The 13326-nt window shown below is 44.7% G+C and overlaps 1 protein-coding gene across 7 annotated transcripts in view; it reads right to left on the reverse strand.

Annotated features, from left to right (window-relative positions):
• Window positions 1–13326, reverse strand: part of SPIRE1 (spire type actin nucleation factor 1) — a 189411-nt gene that overhangs the window by 162150 nt on the left and 13935 nt on the right. The gene's annotated exons all lie outside the window — the stretch shown is intronic.

Below are 13326 nucleotides of genomic sequence, written 5' to 3' on the forward strand. Positions count from 1 at the left end.
GGTTCGATTCCCAGCATCCCATATGGTCCCCTGAGCACCGCCGGGGGTAATTCCTAAGTGTAGAGCCAAGAGTAACCCCTGTGCATCGCTGGGTGTGACCCAAAAAGCAAAAAAAAAAAAAAGAATAACTAGAACTGAACAATTCTTGCCTGTACCAATATTGTTTATCAATGATACATAGTACCAAGGACTGTATATGTACAATTATAAATTTCTGTCAATTAGGGTGATTAAAATGGACTTCTTCAATTAGAAAGTTATCTAGGGGCTGGAGAGATAGCACAGCGGGTAGGGCGTTTGCCTTGCACGCGGCCGACCCGGGTTCAAATCCCAGCATCCCATATGGTCCCCTGAGCACGGCCAGGGGTGATTCTTGAGTGCATAGCCAGGAGTAACCCCTGTGCATCGCCAGGTGTGACCCAAAAAAGCAAAAAAAAAAAAAAAAAAAAAAAAAAGAAAGTTATCTAACTTTGTTCTGTTTTGGGGGCTACACCTGGCGATGCTCAGGGGTTACTCCTGGCTTTGTGCTCAAGGATCAATCCTGGCAGGGCTCGAGGGACCACATGGAAAGCCAGAGATCAAACCCATGTTAGCTGCATACAAGTGTCCTACCAGCTGCACTGTCTCTCCAATCCCCTAGAAAGTATCTGAAAGGAGAATCATTTATTAAATTGTTTTTACTAAAATATATATATTTTATATATATATTTTATATATAATATATATATTTTTTATAATGGATACTAAAACATTTAGTGTCCTAACTGATACTTAAGAGGCACTGTTCATTAAGCTCAGGTATACATTTACTGTTCTTTCCCTCCAACGCTACCCTGTTTCCTCTCCCCAGCGTACTATACCCACACCTGGACTACAATGATATCCTACTAGTCTGCGATTTTGTTGTTGTACTTTGTAGGACACACCCGGCAGTGCTCAGGGGCCCGTATATAGGCACTGAACTGGAAGAGCTGTGTGCAATACAACTACCTCACTCCCTCTGCTATCTCTCTCCGTGCCTGGTCTGTAATGTTTTTCAAGCTTAGTTAGAATTTATATGTCTTGGAGTCTGTGGTGACACCATCACTTCTTGCCTCCAATCTCTTTTTTTTTTTTTTGGCTTTTTTTGGGTCACACCTGGCGATGCACAGGGATTACTCCTGACTCATGCACTCAGGAATGGTGGTGCTCAGGGGACCATATGGGATGCTGGGAATAGAACCCGGGTTCGCTGCATGCAAGGCAAATGCCCTACCCACTGTGTTATCGCTCCAGCCCCACTTGCCTCCAATCTTTAAAAAAATAAATAAAGTTAAGCCCACAATTTCTTAGGACCCAATGCCTACTGTAAAATATCACTAAGATGAGATATCATGGTTTTGTGAGATATAAATTATTTACAAGCACTTACAGTTACATAAAATGTTTACTATTCAAGTACTTAAGAAATTATTTGTGTATTATTATATAAAAGTATATGTTTATATTACATATTAACAAGTATGACTGTTTTTAGTAGATCACTGATCACCTCTACAGGAATGGTAACTGATTTAACTTGGGAAAAGCACAGGGGATAGGAACAACTTAAAAAAAAAAAAAAAGGTACAGGGGCTGGAGCAATAGTAGAGCGGGTAGGGCATTTGCCTTGCACGCGGCCGACCCGGGTTCGATTCCCAGCATCCCATATGGTCCCCTAGCACCACCAGGAGTGATTCCTGAGTGCAGAGCCAGAAGTCAGCCCTGAGGATCACCAGGTGTAACCCAAAAAGCAAAAAAAAAAAAAAAAAAAAGGTACAAACGAGTGTTCAGCGAACATTTACAAGTGCCTACTCCTCAAGGTAGAAGAAAATTAATTAGGAAGAAGGGAAGATGGAGGGAGGGGGAGAAGGGAAGGAGCAAAGGAAGGTGAAAGGGAAAACAGGAAGAAAAGATAAATACTGTATCAAGAAAAACTAAGAGTGCGCTCTTTAGGAGTACAAAGTGTGCATTTTCAGTAGGCTATATATTCTTGCATTTTGCTTTGGGGTCACACCCAGCAAAGAGGCTCCCGGCTGAGGGCTTGTGGGTCTCTCTCAGATGTGCTCTGGGAAGCACACAAGTGCTGGAGCTCAAACCCAGGGCCCCTGAGGACAAGGCATGCACTCAGTCCGATGCGCTGTCTCCCCAGTCCCAGCGGGCAATATTAAGGTAAAGACAACTGGAAGGGCTGGAGCAATAGCACAGCGGGTAGGGCTTTTGCCTTGTACAAGGCCGACCCGGGTTTGATTCCTCCGCCCCTCTCGGAGAGCCCGGCAAGCTACTGAGAGTATCCCACCTGCACGGCAGAGCCTGGCAAGCTCACCGTGGCATGTCTGATGTGCCAAAAACAGTAACAACAAGTCTCACAATGGAGATGTTACTGGTGCCCGCTCGAGCAAATCAATGAGCAATGGGATGACAATGATTATATAAAGATAACTGGGAAGAAAACTAAAATTTTATGTAGTTAATTTTTCTGTTGGCAGCAGGGTCACAAAAAAAAAATTGAAAACTGCGTGGGCAATAGGGCTGGGCAAACGAGTAAATATACTCAGGTTGGGGCCAGAGCGATAGCACGGCAGGTAGGGCATTTGCCTTGCACGCAGCCGACCCAGGTTTGATCCCCGGCATCCCATATGGTCCCCCAAGCACCGCCAGGAGCAATTCCTGAGTGCAAAGCCAGGAGTAACCCCTGTGCCATCACCGGGTGTGACACAAAAAGCAAAAAAAAAAAAAAAAAAAAAGTAAATATACTCAGGTTGCTGGGGCCCATCATTTCCACTATGGGAAGAATACAAAAACAGAATTTATAGAAAGGAGAGAGTCTGTGGTGGACAACTAGGTCTAGAAAGGAGCTTAGACCAACTTCGAAAGAAACATGCACTTCTTAGCTCTGCTCACCAAAAGAGGGAGACGAGGCATACCCTATTCTGCAAATATTTCTGGGCAAACTGGCGGACTCCAGTCTACACGAACAGGACTTGCTAACAGAGTGGATTCAGGGAGAAGGAAAGAATGACACCCTGAACATGCCAAGTTTTCCAGAATAGTAGCCTCGAAGACTGCCACGGAGCCAGGGAGAACAGAGAGAGGGGGAGGGGAGTCTTCTCTGCATGTGCAGAGAATTCCAAACGCCTCAACCCCAAGCCCAGCATCACTGGGTCACCACATCCACAGGCGCTCGCATGAATCACCCAGCCTGCTTAGGTGAATATTGCCAAGAAGGGTCCTTGGCAGCAAGTCCCCTGAACACTGCTTGGTATTCTCCTAAGCCGCCACCACACAAAAAAGGGACAAAACTGAACAACAGCATTAATTTTCAGAACTTGCAGGCTGTGAGCAGTTTTTATATTAGTACCAGAAAAGTGAAACACCAAACAAACAACTATCACTTTCAACTGTTAGGACGCACAACATTAGGGGCGAGAGCATGACGCAATAGTTAACGCTCCCCCCTTGTAAGCATCAGGCCGTGAATTTATCCCAGTGCTTGCACACAACCTGATCCTAGCAGAAATCTAGCACTCAGGTAATTCTGCAGTCAAATCAGATCCGTATTTCTACAATTCCATGGCTCGTGTGACATTGCATCATAGCATGGAATTTGATGATCAACACAGACTTTAGCTGATGTTTTCCTGAACAAAAGTTAGGACACTGAAACTACATAATCAATTAGACCCATCATCTCCAACAAAACTGTTTTCTTTCTCTGACCAGTACATTTTTCTTAAATACAAATGTATTCTTTCCCAGGATTTTCTTTTTCTTTTGGCGGGGTACTCTGAAGCATACCTAAAGGTCACTCCTGATGATTCTAAACCAACTGGGCTGGCGCCTGGTGCTAGGACCTGGGAACACAGTGCTGCTCAGATCCTGAGGTGCTGATCGGGGGCTCCCCCCCACCCCCGAGGTTCTTAGGTGCCACCAGAGCCATACCTGGCGATACTCAGGAAAGCCACGTGGTGCAGGGGGTCAACCTGGCTTCATGCAGTAACTCCTAGACATCTCCCCAGCCCCAGAATGTTTGTTTGTTTTTAGAAAAAAATACGTTTATGTTCCCACTGATAATTTTCAGCATGTTCTTTAATAAAGAGAAGTTAGATTCTTATCACTGATTATCAGTTCCCTCTGTGCACCACAAGCTTTCTTTTTGCTTGTGTACCTCCCAATCTCTTTAAAGCAGTACTGCATTAGAACATTATGGAAGTCTCAGGTGCGCCTCGTTATTTGAAAACACATTCGCTCACCAATGAAAGTCCGATGCTACCCTTCACTGCCCCTTTGTTCTGATTTATACACCCCTTCTTTTCCTTCTCTACACACCAATTGGTCTTTTATTTAGTTAGTTCATCTGTTTTCTCACTATATCACATACGTGAGTGAAGTCATATGTGGCTGTATCGTTACATGGTTAACGAAAAAAATGCTTTGCAGTTGATAAATAAGTAAGGGATGCTTTTTATTTTGGTTGTTAATTATCAAATCATCTTCTGTGTTACGTAAGTACAAAGTCCAATATTTAAGAAGAATTTAAACACAAGAAAACTGGCTGGTTCAATAATCCTGGGTTTCAATATGCACGCACACATACACATACATACACAACGTGCGCGCGCGCGCACACACACACACAGAAAAGTAGTATACTTCTTGCTGGGGCCACAGAAATAGCTCAACGGCCTAGAGCATGTTCTGCATGGAGAATTCCCAGGGTTTTAATCCCTGGCACTACATATGGTCCCCTGAGCACCACTCTATGAGTCACCCCAAAACACTGACCACAACACTCTGAGTGACCCCCAAACAGGCCTGAACACTAAGTGTGGCAAAAGAAAGAAGAAAATCCGTATATTTGCCAACTAAAGATTATATGTCTCATCAAATTTCTCTTTTTAGTCTGGTTGTCAGGAGAACTAAAATAAAAATTAATGTACCGTTGCTGTAACAGTGCTTGTGCTAATGTATTTTCCTCTTCAGAGTTGTTAATGTTTAAGCAACAGTTTACTTAAATAAGCCTTTCTCTTAGATGCCTAATGCCGTGTCGTACATACTCAAGAACAAGCCTTAAGAGCTGGATAATCTGAGGCTCAGTTCCACCGCTCACTAATTTAAGATAGCATACTTCCAGTTTTCTGCTTTCTCATCTGCAAAAAGATCAATAATATCTACTTCATGAGGTTATGTGGAAATCAAAGGGGAAATGTGAAGGGTTCTTAGAGTGAGATGCCTTCTCTCGGGGCCCAGAGCCTGGAGCTGTCTTGTCACTGCTAGTCTCTGGGAAAGAGGCAGGATGTAGATAAGTGAAAACAAACTCCTAGTAATACTGGCATAGCGAAATAACAAAATTGTGTTACTCTTCACAATTTTTATGATAAATTATTCAACGTGGATATCAAATAAAATTTCTTGTTGATTAAAATTATAGCCATAAATCTATGGAATTTTAAAACTTTGAATTTTGAAAGTACACAGGAGTTTGGAGAGAAAATACAGTGGGGAGGGCACTGATAGGCAGCAGACCGGGATTCAGTCCCTGGCACCCAACATGGTCTCCAGAGCCCGAGAGTGACCTCTTAGCACAGAGTCGGGAGTCAGCCATGAGCACCACTGGGTGTGGCCCAAAATCCCAAAAGAAAATAAATTTAAAGAGTGAAAAAAAAATCACAAGCAGAATTATAAAATTTAATTCAGTTTATACTGCTCATCAATATCCTTAAAAATCTCTAGGGGCGTGGGGAGCGGTGGCAGGAGGGAAACGAGAAATATGTGGGCGGGCAATGTCCACTGTGAAGGGACAGATACTAGAACACTGGATGACTGAAACCCAACATGACTCATGGTGATTCAATAATAAATAAATAAATAAATAGAATCACCACTAAGGGCCAGAGACAGTACAGCAGATACAGTACTTGCCTTGCAAAAAACTGGCCCTTGCTCTCTCCCCAGCACCACATACAGTACTCTGAGCACCACAGAGAGAGTCCTAAGCATAGATTCAGGTGTAAATGCTGATCACAGCCAAGTGTGGCCCAAAAAAACAAGCAAAAAGATCACTTCCTGCATTCAATGCCTCTCTTCTGATCTGACAGTACTTTGTCTTCCTCATGCCCCTGGCCAGATAGTCGTAACTGAGCAATGGCACAGACCAAAGGAAAGTCTTCGTGGGTTATTGCTAAAAACTGGAAACAAAAAATAATGGTAGATATTGCTAAATATCTACAATCAACCCATCAAGATTATCATAGAGAGAAAGAGCATGTATACTTCATTCAGAGACAGTACATGCCTCGGAGGTACAATGATCTTATTTTCAGTTTCATCAAGAAAACCAAAAACTGAGTCAAATAATGGGCTCCAAAGAGATCACATCCTTATCTGGGATATGTTACTTTATACAACAGAGGGATTCCATGGGACGTCAAAAGAAGGCCCGGCCGCCCACCTACAAGATGGTCAGACTTCGTCAAGACCCTGAAAGAACAGTTTGATGCTCTTCATGTTCCTGGATCGAGCAAACGCCATTGGGCTACACTAGCACACGACAGAGATGAATGGAGACGTGACTGGCACCCGCTCGAGCAAATCGATGAGCAACGGGGGCGACAAGTGACAAGTGATACAACAGAGGGACTTTGCTACTACAATTACAGTATGGACACTGAGATGGGAAGATTACTCTGGATTATCCAGGTGGGCCCAAGCAATCACAGGCAGGATTGGCTTAAAACAGGCAGAGACAAAGAGGGAGATGAGAGGACGGAAGAAGAGAGCAGACTGATGTCACTGCAAGGAATGGGTAACAGGACAAGGAATGCGGGAACTTGATGGAGGATGGAAGGGCAGAGAACAACTTCTCCTATGGCCCACAGCAGCAAGTCAACCCTCCCAAATCCTTGATTTAATGTATAAGAATAATTTTCAGACCTCCCATTACCAGACACGCAAGATGTTTATGTTTGTTTTGTCCAGTTACAAAAACGAGTGATGATTTGTTAGAGGAAATAAATGCACAACGTCAAAGCAATATGCTATTCTCTCACCCTCCAAAGATGACCCTCAGGCCATCCAGTACAGTCTAATCCTGTGAAGAACGCTGCACGCTGTAAGAAGAACTCACCCCTGAACACACAGTGATAGAGCACGGTGGTTAAGAGCACCAGTTCCAGTCACATGCCACAGCCACTGCCACGTGAACTCACCCATTGATTCTGCTCCACAGATGCATGATTAAATCTCAGAAGAGATGCAAACCAAGCTCCTAAAATTCATGGCTACAGGGGTCTCCTGGAGTGCCCTAGGGAGGGGACAGGCAGAGTCCCCACCCTGCTGAAGCCCAGCAATTGTGTCCACAGTCAGCAGCTGCTGCCATGCCAATGGCCTGACTCCACTGCCTCATGACTAATCTTTGCAGACACCCAGCTGTGAAAATTCCAGGTACACCAGCCTTCAAGCTGAGAACTGTAGAGTCTTCTCAAAGTAGGGCAGCCTCCCCCCAGCCCTCCACACCATAGTCTGGAAGCCCTGGAAGCCACATTCCACAGCTGCCACATGATCAACTCATTGGTCCAGTCGAAAAGATCCTGAGGTTTCTGGACTGCACAGCCACACATGCAGCCATGCAACATCTCCAAATTCCACAATGCTGACATCCTACTAGGAGCAGAGCAAATTAGATGGAAAAGTAACATAGAAGACAACTGAAATGCAGCAAACGATAACACAGAAGGATCAATTTGCAAGAAACAGCTTAAATACTCAGACAAGGACTTAATAACTCAATGGTGGTATATAACAATTTTCACAAAATTTCTTTTACTGAAGTATTTCTTATAATTTCATTAGCCATTTAGTTGTAACAAGCAACATAAAATATATTACTGTGTGCCTGGCAAGGGGGCAGACTTGGGGAGTGGTTGGGAAAATGGGGACAAATGGTGGAGGGGAGGCCATTGGTGGGGGGACTGGTGTCGGAACATTGAATAGATCTGTATTAGGAACAACTTTGTAAAGAAGAAGGTAAGAAGGGGGGCTGGAGTGATAGCACAGCAGGTAGGGCATTTGCCTGGCATGTGGCCGACCCAGGTTTGATTCCCAGCATCCCATATGGTCCTCTGAGCACCGCCAGGAGTAATTCCTGAGTGCAGAGCCAGGAGTGACCCCTGTGCATTGCCGTTTGCAATGCAAACAAAAACAAACAAAAAACTTTAAAAAAAAAAAAGAAAAGAAGGAATGAAAGAAGGAAGGGAGGGAGGGAGGAAAGAAGAAGGGAGGAAGAGAAGAGAAGGAGGAAGAAGAGGAAGAAGAAGGAGAAGAAGGAGGAGGAGGATGAGGAGAGGAGGAGGAAGAGGAGGAGGAAGAGCAAGAAGAACAAGAAGAAGAAAAAAAAACAAGAACAGGAAGAGAAATGAGCTCCATGAATCTAGAGTGGGCTATTGTGGAATCTGAGACTTACTTCTGTCTCCTACTTGTTAGACGGAAGGAAGTTTACAACAGTGTCTGCTTCATAAGGGAGCTGTAAATAGCCAATGGAAGAGATGAAGTAAACAGCCTAGTCTGTTACCCGATACTAGCATAATAATAAAACTATTATTAAGAATTTGACACTGGTGAAGGGATGAGTGTTGTATGACCGTGTGATTGAAGTTCAAACATGAAATTTTTGGTACTGTCTCTCACGGTGAATTATTAAAAAATAAAAATTAAAAAAAAGAATTTGAGCCTTTTTACAAGGAGAGAATAATCACAAAGATTCTTTTCTTCCAAACCCAAAAATGTGGCATGTAGCTGATGTGCGAAGCCCCCACCCCCCCAGTCTCTAACCTACTGTCTCAGCCTGCAGAGGATGCAGGGTATATGTCCTGAGCTTGTTTAGCTTTCCTGCAGATACGGGCCTCACGGACAGACACCTCACCCTCCTTTATTTTCCAGAGTCATCGTGCAGCCTGCACACACCCTCAGGGGGCTTATCTGACCCCTCAAGTAAGTATTCTTTTCAAAATTGAATGAAATTTAAAAAGAACTGAACAAATTGGAATAAATGACTGTTTCATTTAAGTGCTCTGACAAGTACTGGCCTTTGGGGAGAGTAGGGGTGGGTGGGAGGGGACTGGAGCAAGGAAGGTCGGGCCATGCCTTGCAGCATCCAGGGCCTATTCCTGGCTCTGTGTTTAGCATCAGTCCTAGTAGTGGGGGAGGGGGGAGTCACATGCAGTGCCAGGGATCAAACCAGGATTGGCGGCATGCCTGGCAAGTGCCTTAACCCCTGTGTTATCTCTCAGGCCCTTCTGAGAAGACCCCCAAGCTAAAGCAAAATGCTGTGATTAGTGAGTGGTGGGTCTGTTCTGAACACCTCTGCCAGACATGTATTAAAGACAAAGGTACCCATCTTCGGGCCAGAGCTATAGTATAGCAGGTAGAGCATTTGACTTGCATGCAGCCGACCTGGGCTTGATTCCTAAATACTCCAAGTCCCGCCAGGAGTTATTTCTGAGCGCAGTCAGGAGTAAGCACAGCTGTGTGTGGCCCCAAACACACAAACAAACAAACAAACAAACAAAATGTCCCTCCACACCTCACCAAACAAACGGAAAGGTATCCCTCCACACCTCACCAAACAAGTTCCAAAGAACTGGAACCAGGACAATGCTCTTTCAAAGGCCAAGAAATTAAGTATGCTAATGAAATCCCTCAACACTAGTAATTAATCCATATTCAGTTTATAGTAGATAAAACATATTCTACACACTGGTCTGCAGCACAGGCCTATGAGAAAGTAGTATAAAACATTCATTTGTACAGCTGAAGAGGTTCAAACTCTGAAGACTGTAATGATTCATCTAAAAGTCAAGGAACTGTGACCAGTGTCGCTGAACTTCACCCTCTCCCTCCTCCCTCCAGATCCCCGGCCCCTTCGGTGAATTCAGGACCAAGCCAGGCGCTTCAACCTACTCTCCCTCACCCTGGCCACCTCACTGACCCCAATTCTGAAATGTGCGTTTCTACTCTGTGACCTAGTTCATACTTTGCATACTAAATCCTTAACTGATTTTTTTTAATCTAAAGGGAGAAAGGGAATAGAAGAAATAATAGGAAGAAAGGAAAGGAAGGGGGAGAATGGAGAAACTGAGGGAAGAGTGGAGCGGTAGATGAGAGCGGAGGGAAGGAACGGCAAATAGCCCTTGCGAGGTACTGCCAGCCACCTGCCTAAGGAACATATTGATACCCGTTGATCTGGTATCAATGACAGCCAACTCTCAGTCTTCCCCGCCTCAATGCCTTTACCACACTATTGTAAGACGACTACAGTGTTCCCTTCCTGAATCCACTGCATCACACGACCAAGGAAGCCCAAGTCTTATTTCCCAGACTTGTTGGGTGCTGAGTGCCCTACAGACCAACACCTCTCAGTTGTGACCCTTCACGAAATTAGGTTTCACCCCCCCCACCACCCCATCTATAAAACCTCAAACTCTCCCAACCTATTCCATAGCACCAGAGTAGGTAAGTTCTGAGTAAAAGTTTTAAATAAATGTTTTCGTGAGACAGGAGAGATAGCTCCAGAATCAGGGGCACGCACATGTGCCTCTGTGTGTGTGTGTGTGTGTGTGTGTGTGTGTGTTTACATTGGTTTTGAGGCCATACCCAGTGGTCCTGGGCGGGGGTACCTGTGGCTCTACAATCAGGCAATTACAGATCACTTCTGGTGGGCTCAGGTGGCCAAATGCAGTGCTCGGGATCAACCAGGGTCAGTCGTCTACAAGGCAAGCAGCTCACCCACTGTAATACTTTTCCAGCCCCGAGGAACATGTATCTTCATGCACAAGGCCCCGAGTTCAATCCCTGGCACTGCATGCGCCACTCAGCTCTAGCAGGTGCAGCCCTGGAGGCTCTAGGCCAGCTACAGTCACGGTAGTTTCTGACCCCGCTGGGTAGAAGCAGCACCGCCTGGCGGGAGCAATCGGCTGTCTAGACTGTGGCCAAAGATCACCATAGTGGCCCCTGGGGTCCCTAGAGCACTGCTTTAGGGTCCCCAAATGAATAGCACTGGAGCACTGTCGTCCCGTTGTTCATCGATTTGCTCAAGCGGGCACCAGTAAACGACTCCATGGTGAGACTTGTTGTTACTGTTTTTGGCATATCGAATATGCCACGAGGAGCTTGCCAGGCCCTGCCGTGCGGGCGGGATACTCTCGGTAGCTTGCCGGGCTCTCCGAGAGGGATGGAGGAATCGAAACCCAAATGAATATTTTAAACATTTTATTAATCATTGGTCATTTTCTTTCTCTTCCTATTCAGTAACCTCAATTGATTAAGTGTTATGTCCTCTCATAGGACAATTATTAAATGTCAGAGATTTTCCACTGAAGAATTATTTCAGTTTTCCAATCACAACGAGTTTTGCAATGGTGTATTTCACAGTGATTCAATAAAAAGTTTTTCAAAAAGAATTCTTTCAGTTTTATCATAACCTTTTCAACAAAACTCAAAGAAAATCTTCAGGGGCTGGAGCGATAGCACAGCAGGTAGGGTGTTTGCCTTGTATGCGGCCGACCCGGGTTCGATTCCCAGCATTCCATATGGTCCCCTGAGCACCGCCAGGAGTAATTTCTGAGTGCAGAGCCAGGAGTAATCCCTGTGAATCGTCGGGTGTGACCCAAAAACAAAACAAAAAAGAAAATCTTCATATAATTTTGCAACAGTTAGAAACTTTGTATAGCAAAGTTTCATTTTCATGCCTTTTTTTTTGGGGGGGGGTGATGCTCAAAGGTTATTCCTGGCTCTGCATTCAGAATTAATTCTGGCAGTGCTTGGGGAACTATATGGGATGCCAGGGATTGAACCAGGGTTGGCCGCATACAAGGCAAATGCCCAACCTGCTGTAATATCACTCCAGCCCCTCTCATGGTACCAATTCTAATTCAATGAAGTAGCTGTCTAGGATGCTATCTGGACTGAAGAAATAGTACAGGGAGAAAGGTGTTCACCCTGCTTGCAGACTGGTCCCTGGAATGCCACAGGAGTGAACCCTGAGCACAGAACCAGGAGTAGCCCTTAGGCCAGGTGGCCCCCAACAACCTGCCCCCAGAATCACAAAACACAGTGAGAACGCTGTCTTCAGAAGAGCATGGGGTATGTATCCTGCAGGTCAAGGGCGGGAAGAGCCTGTGTCAGTTAGCAATGTCTGCCAGGGGAACAGGTCATCGGGGCCACATTTCTGACACTGTTGTAAGAAGGTAAGATGATGAAAGCTGCAGCTTTTTACTTTTTGTAGATTAAACATGTATTAAAACTTATCCTTACTGATATTACCTCAAACATCAATTATCCTTAAATTTCATGATACCTCAGAAATACACTCTGAGACCACAGCACTATATCATTCTTTTTAAAAACCAGGAGAGGGTTAAAAAAAAATAGGAAAGAGGGTAGGTGCTTGCCTTGCATACAGCTGACAAATTTGATTCCCAGCACCTCACGGGGGTTCCCTGAGAACTGCCAGGAGTGAACTTGAGCACAGAGCCAAAGTAAGCTCTGAGAACCATTATGTATGGTGTAAAAAAAAAAAAAAAAAAAATCACAGAGAACACTAAGTCCCTAGGTCAAGTTACATGAAGAGGTATACTAGCAGGAAGAATCCTGTACTAGCAGGGAGAATTTTGTACTAGCAGGGGGCACTAGCAGGAACCCATCCCAAACATTCTCCCATCTCTTACCCATAGAACAAAGCCTGGCTTTCTTCCATTTCGTACATGTCACTGTGTATTATCAACATTTGTCCTTTTAAGTATCTCATTATATATAAAGCCATCCTAGCCAAGAACCACCTTGTCAGAAATATCTGCATCCTTGTCAGAGAAATATTTGTTTTTCTATCTCCAAACCTGAGCTTCCTTTAGATACACAACTGCAATCCATATCTACTTATTCAAATATGCTACTTAAACTTCTATCAGGATTGGAGATAGCTGACTTAAACTATAAAAATCACACACACACACAGACACATTTGGTTTTGCTTAATTTAGGGTCACATCTGGTGATGCTCAGGGATTATTTCTGGCTCTGAAGTCAGGGATCACTTTGGCAGTGCTCGGGGCACCATATATGATGCCAGGGAGCAAAATGTGGTCAGACACATGCCAGACAAGCACCCTACCAAGTGTACTGTCTCTCCGGCCCCTATACACACATTTAACTTTTACTATTTGTATGTGTGGACTGGAGCGATAGCGCAGCAGGTAGGGCGTTCGCCTTGCACGTGGCTGACCCAGGTTCGATTCCTCCACCCCTCTTGGAGAG

Source organism: Sorex araneus, chromosome 2 (assembly GCF_027595985.1).
Source record: "Sorex araneus isolate mSorAra2 chromosome 2, mSorAra2.pri, whole genome shotgun sequence".
In the NCBI taxonomy this organism is placed as follows: domain Eukaryota; kingdom Metazoa; phylum Chordata; class Mammalia; order Eulipotyphla; family Soricidae; genus Sorex; species Sorex araneus.